At 43.1% G+C, this 13187-nt stretch overlaps 1 protein-coding gene across 4 annotated transcripts in view; it reads right to left on the bottom strand.

Annotated features, from left to right (window-relative positions):
• The window catches only part of LOC144687411 (copine-8), a 548041-nt gene that overhangs the window by 179040 nt on the left and 355814 nt on the right, over window positions 1-13187 (bottom strand). The window lies entirely within an intron of this gene.

Raw genomic sequence — 13187 nt, 5'->3', positions numbered from 1 at the left:
ACAATGAATTGCAACAAAGGAAGAGTTATATGAAATATAGACATATTCTGAATGTACAAAACTTTAAAGATGATGGAAGCGGTTATGTATATGTTTAAACTAGAAATGATGTAACAACACCATCTTGCATTTATAAAGCACCTTTGATATAAAGAAAATCCTCAGGTAGTTCACAGCAGATGTTCAGCCGCATGAAAAAATTATTGCAGTTTCTAAGTACCATCTTTAAAATATATTGAATAATTTAAACTCCGCAACAGAAAAAAAACAGAAACAAATTTAAATGCTGATAGCCATTATTTCTAACCATGTAGGCACAAGAATATAAGGAATAGGAGCAAGATTAGACTCTTCAAGAATGCTCCTTATTTTAAGACAATCATGGCTGATCTTCTACCTTACTCTACCATCCTGCACTATCCCCATACCCTTAGTATTCCAAAGACCCAAAGAAATTTCTCCTCATCTCAATCCTAAATGGCTGACCATTCGTTCTAAGACTGTAACCCCTAGTTCTCGACTGCCCAGTGAGGGAAAACGTGCTCTCAACATTTACTCTGTCAAGCCCCTTAAGAGTTGTATAGGTTTCAACGATATCACCTTTCATTATTCCAAATTCTAAGACATTTGGAAGTCATTGAAAAGCTCAAATCTCTCAAGTAAACAAACATCATTTGAATATACTTTTGGGAAAAAAGCATTAGCCTCTGTAGAATCTCATAAATCTGTCAGAGCCATCAAACCCACATTCCCCAGGACAGCTGAATATACAGACTCAGGACCCACTAGCGCTTTGGAAGGCAAGTGTCAAAACCTAAACAGCCAGGTAGATGGCTAACCTGAACTGCAATGAATAAACAAAAAGAATGGGAAAAGCTTAAACAATTGTCTATTGATCTCAATCTGGGCTATGTTTCCAATATTACACAATGCCTGTAGCACTTTATCCAATGGATGCTGTATTCTAACACATCTGAAGACATTTATGGTGCCATTCTTTCACTCTGTAGCTTGCCATTTGACAAAAGTAACAGCCTGGCAACCACATTTTTAATAGGCAGTTACATTTTCCAATCACAGCACTGTCATCTCCCACCTTATTGAACACAGATACAACTCGGACTACAGCATTTCATGATGAACTGTAAAAGAGGTAACGCCGTTTTTACTCACCTTTTATACTCTTCCTGCCTGCAATCCATAGTTTACACCCCCACTCTATTGGAGTGCTTTTATATCATGGCCGCCTCCATGAAAATTCCATTAGTTCTAAAATGTGCACTTCTAACATGGTGCCATCAGCTTCTAAATAGGAGTGTATGGTGTTCACGGTCCACCCCTTTCCCAAACCGGTGAAAATGGCCAGCGCCAGAAACAGAAGTAAGACTTAAACACTAATGGGTTCTGAAGTGCTGAGTCTGCATATTCAGCTGTCTTATGGAATGTATATTTGATGGCTTTGACAGACTTATGAGCTTCAACAGAGGCTAATGTTTTTCCAAGTGTCTATTCAAGTGATGTTTCTTTATCTTGACAGATTTATGAGTTTTCAACGACCTCAAAAAGTCCATTTTGGGACTAGAAAATCAGCCCCCTAATGTCTGCAGCAACCACTCCCAGGTCAATCAGTTCTTGTGTGGATAATGTGCACAATGAAGTGCTCTCTGCTCTCAACAGCAGGTAAAACATATTTTCTAAACTCTGTCCTGTATGAACACTTCATGTGTATGTACTGAAATGCCCATAGGGCAGAATTTTACGTTCTGCGGGCAGGCCTGTACCCAATCCAAACGGTCGTAAAAGCGCGCGAGATGACGTCAGGCGAGCGTCTCGATGTCATTGCGCTCTGCACGATATTTCACTCAGCGGGAATGTGCGGCAGTCGGATTCGAGCCTGCTGACAATTAAGCCGGCAATTAAGCCCATTAATTGTGCAATCGTCAGCGATTTTTCGTGGTCCAAACTTATAGTTTGCAGATGGGCCAATTGGCATTTTCGATGAAACCTCATCCAATGGCGGGATGAAATCTCCGTTAGGAAATAAAATAAAAAGAAATATCTGGGGACAGCATTTTTATGAGGTATGCTTTCAGGTGCTTGATTGTGCTGCATGGATACTTTTTGTAGCTTTTATGTGCTTTATTTTATTATTTGCAGGTCCGCAGCTCCCTGAGGCAGCTGTATGCTTACAGGGAGCTAAGTGGAAGCGCTCACCCGCACCCACGATGACGTCATCACCCACGCCCTTCCCGCCCCCACCTCGGCAGCGCTGAGCTTTTCAGCGTGCGTTTCATGCTGGCTGGCCGCTAATTGGCCAACCGGTGTGAAATTAAGGCTGGGGGACGATCGCGGTCGGGGACCCGTTTCCTGACCACTCCCAGGCCCGCCAATCGCGCGCGCCCGACGAGGGAAAAACTCAGGCCTATGTGTTTTTTATTTAAATGCAATCAGCACCTTTAAATTGGTTGAAATGGGCAGATGCCTGTGGTCAAAAAACACACAAAAGAATTTATTATGACCATATTGCATCTCAACACCAAGAACATCCCAAACATTAAATAAAAATTAAAAAAAGCCTCCAAATGCTGAAAAACTGAAACAAAACCAGAAATGCCCAGAAATGCCAGAAAATCCATCTGTAAAGAGAAAAGGTTGATTATTGGTGTAAGCCTTTCACCAGAACAAGTTATATATTGTCTTTTCTCTTTGCTTACAAGGAACTAAAAAACATTCATTTTTTGAAATTTCCTGGGCCCTGATCTTGCTTGCCGCCTTCGTTGGCAGCTCTGGTGACGTGTTTGAATGCCCCAATTAACATTAAAATCATTACTGATTCCTAATTGTATCACTGGATCCCAACATTTAATATTAATGAGGTCCTCCCACCCCTACCTGCCTCTGTTACACACCTGGTAATGCTGCCAAAAACCCAGCAGTTAAAATGCAGAGGGCAGGAGCATGTCAGGAACACAATGTGAAGAACCCAACCACAATTTTTACCAAAAGCCCTCTCTGCTCCTTACAGGAAGGCAGAGCTAAATTCAGGCCAGAAGCATAGTGATGGAAGGCGGCATGGTCAGTGCAATTAAGCAACACTTACTCAGCAATACCATGCTCATTGAAGCTCTGTTTGGGTTCTGCCAAGGCCGCTGTATCCTGATCTCATCACAGCCTTGGCCAAACATAGACAAAAGAGCTGAACTCCAGAGTGAGGTGAGATTGACTGCCTTTGACATCAAGGTAGCATTTGACCGAGTGTGGCAGCATGGAGTCCTAGCAAAAATGGAGTCAATGGGAATCAGGGGGAAACTCTCCACTGGCTGGAGTCATACCTAGCACAAAGGAAGATGGTTGTGGCTGTTGGAAGTCAATCATCTCAGCCCCAGAACATCACTGTAGGAGCTCCTCAGCATAGTGTCCTAGGCCCAATCTTCAATTACTTCATCAATAACCTTCCTTCCATCATAAGGTCAGAAGTGGGAATGTTCGCTGGTGATTGCACAATATTCAGCAACATTTGCAACTCCCCAAATACTGAAGCAGTCTCTGTCCATATGCAGCAAGACCTGGACAACATTCAGGCTTGAACTGGTAAGTGGGAAATTACATTCGCACCACACAAGTGCCAGGCAGTGACCATCTCCAACAAGAGGGAATCCAACCATCTTCCCTTGACATTCAACGGCATTAACATCACTGAATCCCCCACTATCGACATCTTGGGGGTTACCATTTACCAGAAACTGAACTGGACCAGCCATATAAATACCATGGCTATAGAGCAAGTAAGAGGCTAGAAATTCTCTGGCGAGTAACTCACCTCCTTATTCCCGAAAGCCTGTCCACCATCTAAAAGCACAAGTCAGAAATGTGTTGGAATACTCTACACTTGCCTGGATGAGTGCAGCTCCAACAACACTCATGAAACTTGACACCATCCAGGACAAAGCAGCCACTTATTTGGCACCCCACCCACCACCTTTAATATTCACTTCCTTCAACACTGACGCAGTTGTGTTCCATCTACAAGATAAACTACAGTAACTCACCAGAGTTCCTTTGATAGTACCTTCCAAACCCACAGCTTCTACCACTTTGAAGGACAAGGGCAGCAGATGCATGAAAACACCACCACCTGCAAGTTCCCCTTCAAGCCACACAACATCCTGACTTTGAACTATATCACCATTCCTTCACTGTCACTGGATCAAAATCCTGTAACTCTGTTCATAACAGCGCTGTGGGTGTATATATCATATGGACTGCAATGATTCAAGAAGGTGGCTCACCACCACCTTCCCAAGGGTAGTTAGGATGGGCAATAAAAGCAGGCCTAGCTAGCGACGCCCAAATCCAGTGAAAATATTTTTTTAAAGTAGCTCTGTGAAATCATCTCTAGTATTTTAGAAATCATAAAAACAAACTCATGTTGGAGTGTCAGGATGTTTAAATGTTGATCCAGGGGTAATGACAGGGCCAGCGATAATGCCTAAGAGATGTCACTGCAGCTGCACTGGGTAGCCTAACCTCACTGAGAGGGACCATCGTATAGCTTACATGGAAACAAAATAAAATATCACACTGGCACAATAGCAGATGCTTTTCACAGTTGAATAGGAGCCACAAAAAAAATCTGCTCTTTGTTCAACATCAATTGCTACAGCAAGCACCAACAATGGAGCAACGTCTTGAGAAGAACATCTTAGCATGCAAAAATAGAACCTTCGATATCAAAAATAACTAAAATATGGAGAAAAATACAACTCAACAACAATCAATAGATTATTAAAGCTAATATATATGAGTTAACTTTCATAGCTGTGAACATTTCCTATCGACTTTTCAGTGTTCTTGTGCCCATATCTATGTTACAACAGGTGACTCTTGTCTGTCAGGTTTTTAGTGGCATTTTCAATTCACATGACAATCAAATGCTCTAGCATTTTTTAAACTGCTTTGACCCTCCTTAAAACCTTCTCTTTGACGAAGCTTTTGTTCACCTCCTCCTAGCTCCTTCATTGGCTCAATATTCATCTTTTTTGGGTATACCTTTTCAGGCGCCTCATTAATATTTAAATGATACAATTACAGATCAGCTGTGATTTTAACCACTAATTGAGTGGTGGTGGTTTTCATCAAGGGCATCCCGGCCCAGCCAATGTACGGTTTCAGTAACACTGTTGTCCAGATTCTGCGGATGCACGGGATGGAGAACTGTGGATCCTACAATGTGCTGGAGGATCAGGAATTATGGCAAGATATTAAAAATTATTCCAACTGGCCGACCATCCCACAGATCTACTTTAACGGTGAATTTGTGGGCGGATGCGACATCCTACTACAGATGCATCAGAACGGGGACCTTGTCGAGGAACTGAAGAAACTTGGCATCCACTCTGCCCTCTTAGACATGGAGAAAGAGGACAAAAAATAGAATGATGAGTCCCCAGAATCAACTGGACCCTTGTCCTGACTGTTAACCCATGTGGATGGCGTTGGTGGTTTTATATTAAGTTTCACTGTGTCATCAAGGGATCTTGGCAAAAGCAAAAATGGATTAGGAGCTCAATTGAGAGGCTGGTGTTAATACACAAATGATACTGATTCCTTCAGCTTGTTGGACCTGTATTATGTGAAAAAAACAATCTTCTTGTTGAGTGGTAATTACATTGTATAGCAATTGTGCTGTTAAGACAACTGCATTGTTAAAACAGATGATGGGCATTGGTAAAGAGTATAAATGGGTAAAGCTGTAACACTCTAGTGTGAAAGGGACTGGGAGAGTCTGCCACACTGCAGAGCTGTCTTGAGAATAAACCAGCTTGAGGTAAAAGACTCACTTTGAACTCATTCTCCCATGTCAGGCACTTATTGTGAATAACATAGCAGTGCCTCCTTTCTTGTTGGACTGTAGAAACTTCTCCTGAACACACTCAAGGAACTCTTTCCCCTCTGCCTTCTACACTACTACTATCCCAATCTATATTCAGGTAATTAAAGTCCCCCATTGTAACTGCTCTATGATGTTTGCACCTCTCTGTAATTTCCCTGCAGATTTGTTCCTCTACATCCAATTGCTATGCAATTGCACTGGTTTTTTTTTTAGAAACAACTAGCATTCATATAATATCTTTAACATTGAAATTAAAAGGTGCTTTCTGTCAACTTTCACTGGCTGTTCTGGGATGACTGCCTCAACTGGCGCCACCCTTCTCCTCATCCTCCCCGCCAGCACCTCCTCCTCTGCCTACCATCCCCTCACTCAGATACCACCCAGGGGCCTGCACCACCGCCCGGCGCACCACTATCCTACACAATATCCTCAGCAGCGAGTAAATGTTGGCTGGGGGAAGAGCCATTCAATTGCCCCCTCAGTCCTGGACTTTGACAATGTAATCACTCATACATTGACATGCTAGCCCTGGTTCTCGGAAATGAGGTGGGCCAAGTAGATCAAGTGTCAATAGGGGAACATTTAGGAGACAGTGATCATTGTATCATAGGTTTAGGATAACGGTAGAAAAGGACAATAGGCATTCCACAGTAAGAATAATTAACAGAGGGGGAGCCAACTTCAATGGGCCAAGAACAGGGCTGGGCCGAACAGACTGGAACCAAAGGTTGGCAGAAGAAAGTGCAGCTGAACAATAGGCTACTTTCAATGAAGAAATGATTCGGGCACAATCAAGGTATATTCCCTCAAAAGAAAAAGGTAAGACAAACAAATCCCAAGCTCCCTGGATGAAAAAGGAGATAGAAATTAAGATAAGGAAGAAAAAGTGTGCTAAGAACAGGTGTCAGGTAGAAAATACAATTGAGAACCAAGCTGAATACAGAAGGTTCAGCGGAGTGGTGAGGAAGCAAATAAGAGAAGCAGAGAGGGATTATGAGAAAAGACTGGTAGCCAACATAAAGGGGAATCCCAAAGTCTTCTATGGGTACATAAATAGTAAAAGGGTGGTAAAAGGAGGAATAGGGCCAAATCAAGACCAATAAAGGGATTTTCATATAGAGGCAAGGGGCATGGATGAGGTGTTAAATGAATACTTTACATCTGTCTTTACCAAGGAAACAGATGCTATCCAGGCCATGGTGACAGAGGAGGAAACTCTGTCACTAGAAGGATTCAAAATTGATACAAGATGGTATTGGATAAACTGTCGGTACTTAAAGTTGACAAGGTAGCGGGACCGGATGAAATGTATCCAAGGGTATTGAAGGAAATGAGATTAGAAATTTCAGGGGCTCTTGGCCATAAACTTTCAGTCTTCCCCAAACTCAGGGGAGGTGCCAGATGATTGGAGGATTGCAAATATTACGCCCTTGTTCAAAAAAGGCTGTAAGGATAAGCCCAGTAATTATAGACCAGTCAATTTAACTTCGGTAGTGAGGAAGCTTCTAGGAACAATTATTCGGGATAGAATTAATAGTCATGTGGAAAATGTGGGTTTATTAGGGAGAGCCAGCATGAATTTCTTATGGGAAAATAATGTTTAACTAACTTTCTGGGGTTTTTTGAAGAGGTAACTGAAAGGGCTGATGAGGGTAAAGCTGTTGATGTGGTGTACATGGACTTAAAAGGCATTCGATACGGTGCCGCACAACAGACTGCTGAGAAAAATTATAGCTCATGGAATGAAGGGGACAGTAGCAACGTGGATACAAAATTGGCTGAGTAATAAGAAACAATGAATATTAATGGATATTTTTCAGGCTGGAGGAAGGTTTGTAGTGGAGTTCCCCAGGGGTTGGTATTGGGACCCTTGCTTTTCTTGATATATATTAATGATCTAGACCTTGGTGTGCAGGGGACAATTTCAAAGTTTGTGGATGATACAAAACTTGGAAGCATTGTAAACTGTGAAGAGGACAGTGTAGAACTTCAAAAGGACGTAGACAAGTTGGTTGAGTGGGCAGATAGGTGGCAGGTGAAGTTCAATACAGAGAAGTGTGAGATGATGCATTTTGGAAGGATGAACATGGAGAGACAAAATAAAAAAAGGGGTGCAGCTCTACAGGGTGTGCAAGAGCAGAGGGACCTGGGTATATATGTGTATAAGTCATAAAAGGTGGCAGGACAGGTAGAGGGAGCAGTTAATAAAGCACACAGTATCCTAGGCATCACTAATAGGGGCACAGAATACAACAGCAAGGAGATTATGCTGAATTTGTAAAGGACATTAGTTAGACCTCAGCTGGAGTATTGTGTACAGTTCTGGGCACCACACTATAGGAAGGATGTGAAAGCATTGGAGAGAGTGCTAAGAGGAGACTTGATAGAAGTCTTCCAAATCATGAGGGGTCTGAACAGAGTAGATAGGGAGAAACTGTTCCTGCTTGTAAACGGACCAAGAACCGGAGGGCACAGTTTTAAAGTGTTTTGGAAAAGAAGCAAATGCGAGGTGAGAAAACCCATCTTCACACAGCGAGTAGTTAGGTTTTGGAATACACTGCCTGGAAGTGTGGTGGTGGCAGGTTCAATTGAGGCATTCAAGAGGGCATTGGATGATTATTTAAATTGAAACAATGTGCAGGGTTACAGTGAAAAGGAAGGAGATTGGCACTAGTTAAAATGCTCAGACAGCCGGTGCAGACACGATGGGCCGAATGTCCTCCTTCTGCACTGTAACAATTCTGTGATTCTGAGGCCCAATTATGCTGCATGAAGGTATGAAGCAGTGGGCAGAATTTCATGTTGGCAACAGGGGTCTCGCCCACCAGCTGAAGAACCAGTGGGAGCCTCATGTCACCTTTGTTGGTGAAGGTGCACCAGAATTAAGTGCCCATTAGGGTGCGGAAATCTCACATTCCCCCCACCCCCGCCCCCTCTCAAAAGTTACCAGCCAATCAGAGGCCAGCAGCTCTCCATTGCCTGATAGTGTCACCAAGACTCACAAAAGGTCTGGGATCACCAATGGTCCCAGCCAGAGGTGAATGAAGGCAGGATGAGGGTCACAAACAGGTGTGGAATAATGTTCTTCCACCCAATGGAGGTAAGCACCTCAGTTGCTTGACACCGATGGGAACCTGTACGCAATTACCCTCAATCCCAGAGTGTTTGTTAGGATCAGGGACACCTCCTTGGGTGCCCTGATTCACCCCAGCTGGCTGTCCCAAGAATTCCTGGTTTAATATTACAGCTGATCCTATGTGCATGAGAATTGAACATGAAATTGAAAACATCTCTCCATGCCATTTACACAAAGGTCTTATTAAAAAAAACACCAAGAAGGTAACAGAAAACAAATAAATATAAGAAGTGCTTGTACATCATATGAATATATCTACTGCACTTTGATTTATTTTTAATTTTACAATGTAATTGGCCAAAAGAATTTAAAGTTGCGGCCATGTTTACATGATTCTGTTAGTAATGATAACCACAATTGTTTTGTATGTGTGTGTATACCAGGGCTAGGGATGTTTTGCTGGGGAAAGGAGCTCTTTCTATTTCAGGCATTTAGCATCAGCACTAAGCATGTTTAGGTCAAGTGTAGCAGAGCTAGAGGTAGATGAAAGATGCTTGTACTCTATGTTCTCACCAACAATGTGCCCAAGTCTCAAACTAGCAAGAGCACTCCAATGCAAAAGTGAACCATTGTGTCCATTTCCCACAACCACCCAGTGGGTCCTCTGGGGCAATTTGGACGTTTTGGCACCTAACCAGTGGGGCCCGTACCCGTGGTAAAGAGCCGGCTGTGCTTTGAAATTTAAACAAACTCAAATTTTAAACATGCTTTTCCAAAAATAGTTAATTGCTCTGCAATCACATGAGTCTTTGAAAACTTGCATTTCCATAGCATCTTTAACGTGCTTTTCGGCACCTCCGGACCCCACACAAAAATAACTTCACATCTACCTGTGCAAGGTCTCTTCTCTACAGCTTATGGAACTGATTTGCATACTAAAACAGGCCTACTGCCTGAAATAGGCAATTGTGGAACCCGGCTGGCTCAGTTGGCGGAGCTCCTGCCTCCGAGTCGAAATGCCTTTGGTTTGAATCCTACTCCCAGACTGCTAACAATAGACAGGAACATTTATGTGGATCAAAACAAGTGGGAGGTCTTGTGGTACAATGGGTAGTGTCTCTGCCTCTGAGCCAGAGACTCCGGGTTTGAGTCTCACTCCAGGGCTTGATGGCCACAGAAGATATGTTCATATCGGTTGGTTAACGGTCTGCAATTAAGGATGTTAGAGTAGGAGACATTTGATCAGCCATGCTTGATGCAGAATGGCACCCCTCAAACTATAGCCTCTGACTAACGCTAGTGGCCTGTTCCAGGAAGAGCAAGATACAGAAAACAGACATATGCTTTGTCTGCTGGAAGCCTCCTAAGTCTAAGTCAGCATTTATCATGGTTTGAAACTAAATGGAAATCTGTGGAATAAAAGTCTGGCGAAAAAGGGAATAAAAAAGTAACAGGGAGATTGGATGCCCAGTAGGAGGCCCCTATCAAAATGGCTCCGGCAACAATGTTAGGGTTAACAAAGCAACAAGACTAGTGACCTCATTTTGAGGCCATTACTCCTGTTAATACCTGACGCAACAAGTTAAAATCACTCCCACTGAATCAGAAGTGACAGGTCACTGTCTGGCCCAGTACCCCAGTTGCATTTTTTCCAGAGCCACCGTTACTGGCTACAAATTAATTACCACATTGCCCATGGTTATTAAGAAAATGCCATGAAACATGCAAAATGCTAAAAATAATGTTGTAAAAAGACATTTCTGACATAGTAAAGACTTTGAGTTCAACATCACCGAGAATAGCATTGAAACTATAAAGCCTGCCTCATGAATTATTTAAGTTTCCCTGTCTTGCCAGAAGCACCCAACATCTGCTAGTATTAGGAAATGATCTGGAATTGGCAGCTGCCTGCAGCAAAGCAACAAGAAAAAAACACATCAAGCAAATGTCAAGGCTGCCAAGCATTATCCAGTGCTAAACCTTCCAGGCTTCAAAACCAGCACCCAAGCCATTGCAATACAATAAATAGATAGTTTATGCTAAATTCAGATAAGTAAAATACAATTCAATCAACAACAGCAAGGCTGCTGTTACTTCATACCTCAAAACACTATAGCCTCTATCACCTCACGGTCCCCCAACTCCAATCAGCCTGCTTCTACCTCCTTCCCAGAACTCTAAAACAGGGCTGCCTTGATAGACCCATCATTTTCAGCCTAATCCAGCCCCACTGAACTTATTTCTTCTTATCTTGACTCTATTTTCTCCTCTAGTCCACTCTCTCCCCACCTGCATCCATTAATCCTCTGACACCCTATATAATTTCAACGATTTCCAGTTTCACGTCCTCCAGATATAAGATGTTGGTATAGGTGCCCTCAGGACTCCTAGTTATGCCTGTCTTTTTGTGGGGTGTGTGGAACATTCCTTGTTCCAGTCCTAATCAGGCCCCTCCCACAACTCTTTTTCTGGTACATTGATGATTGTATCGGTGCCATTTCTTGCTCTTGCCCAGGACTGTAAAACTTCTTCAACTTTGCTTCCAATTACCAGCTTTCTCTCACCTTCACATGATCCATCTGTGACATTTCCCTTCCTTTCCTCAACTTCTCTGTCTCCATTCCTGGGGATAGACAGTCTACTAATATTCATTATAAGCCCACCAACTCCCACAGCCACCTTGACAACATGTCTCACAGCCTACCTCCAGTAAGGACTCCATTCTATTCTCCCAGTTTCTCCATCACATCTGTACTGATGATGCAACCTTCCACAAAAGGTTTTCTGTATGTCTTCCCTTTTACCTCATCCGAGAATTCTCCTGCCACTGTGGTTGACAGGGCCCTCAACCCATTTTCTGTACTTCTGCTTTGGTCTCTGCGCTCGGGTTCCCCTTATCCTCACTTTTCATCGTACCAGCCTTCACACTCAAAGGATCATCCTCTGCCATTTCTGCCACCTCTAGCATGATGCCACAACCAAACACATCTTCCTCACCCCTCCCCACCTTGTCCCAACCACCTATTTCAAGCTTTGTAAAATTTATTATAAGTGAAAGATAATCAGTTCACTTTACTTTCTGCTTTGCCATCTGTGAGAATAATTCAGTGTGATTGGTTGCTTGCCCTGCTTGATGACATCACTATTGTTAAATGCCTGGAAATTTCCGTGACTTACCGACAGATTCAAATTAACATCCTGGGGATTACCATTGACCAGAAACTGAACTGGATGAGCCATATAAATACTGTGGCTACAAGAGCAGGTAAGATGCTAGGAATCCTGTGGTGAGTAACTCACCTCCTGACCCCCCAAAGCCTTTCTGCCATCTACAAGGCACAAGTCAGGAGTGTGATGGAATACTCTCCACTTGCCTGGATGTGTGCAGCTCCAACAACACTCAAGAAGCTTGACATCGTCCAGGACATGGCAGTCTGCTTAATTGGCACCCCTCCCACAAACATTCACTCCCTCCACCACCGACAAACAGTAGCAGCAGTGTGTACCATCTACAAGGTGCACTACAGAAGCTCACCAAGGCTCCTTAGACAGCACCTTTCAAACCCATGGCCGCTACAAACTAGAAGAAAAAACGGCAGCAGGTACATGGGAACACCACCACCCTGAAGATCCCCCCCACCCCCAAGCCACTCACCATCCTGACTTGGAAATACATCGCCATTCCTTCACTGTTGCTGGTCAAAATCCTGGAACTCTCTCCCTAACAGCACTGTGGGTGTATCTATATTCACAGGGACTGCAAGGGATCAAGAAGGCAGCTCACCTCTACCTTCTCAAGGGCAATTAGGGATGAGCAATAAATGCTGGCCCAGCCAGCGAAGCCCATATCCTGTAAATAAATAAAAACAGGTGAAATCCGCACCACAGAGATCACTAGGTGTTTGTGGGCAGCTTTCTTAGCACAGTGACAAGTGCTGTCACTATGCAGCTGACCCCGAAACCTAGGCCATAGTGTTCCCACACTTAATTGAGAACCATTCTTCTTTAAGTAGTATACGAATGCACAAAAGAACTTTCCAGAAAGGTTGTGTGATGGTACTATGATTTGAAACGCTATCACAGTGCAACAACAATATAGATAACATATTTGCATAATCATTGTTGATTATGCATCAGCTTTAAGTCTAGAATCCAAAAACCTAAAAAGCTGGATCAAGTCTCCCCTCAAATTTTAATATAAGGCTAGATACATGCATG

The sequence above is a fragment of the Cetorhinus maximus genome, chromosome 12 (genome assembly GCF_964194155.1).
Source record: "Cetorhinus maximus chromosome 12, sCetMax3.hap1.1, whole genome shotgun sequence".
Taxonomy (NCBI): Eukaryota; Metazoa; Chordata; class Chondrichthyes; order Lamniformes; family Cetorhinidae; genus Cetorhinus; species Cetorhinus maximus.
This window is presented reverse-complemented; position numbering and strand designations above follow the sequence as displayed.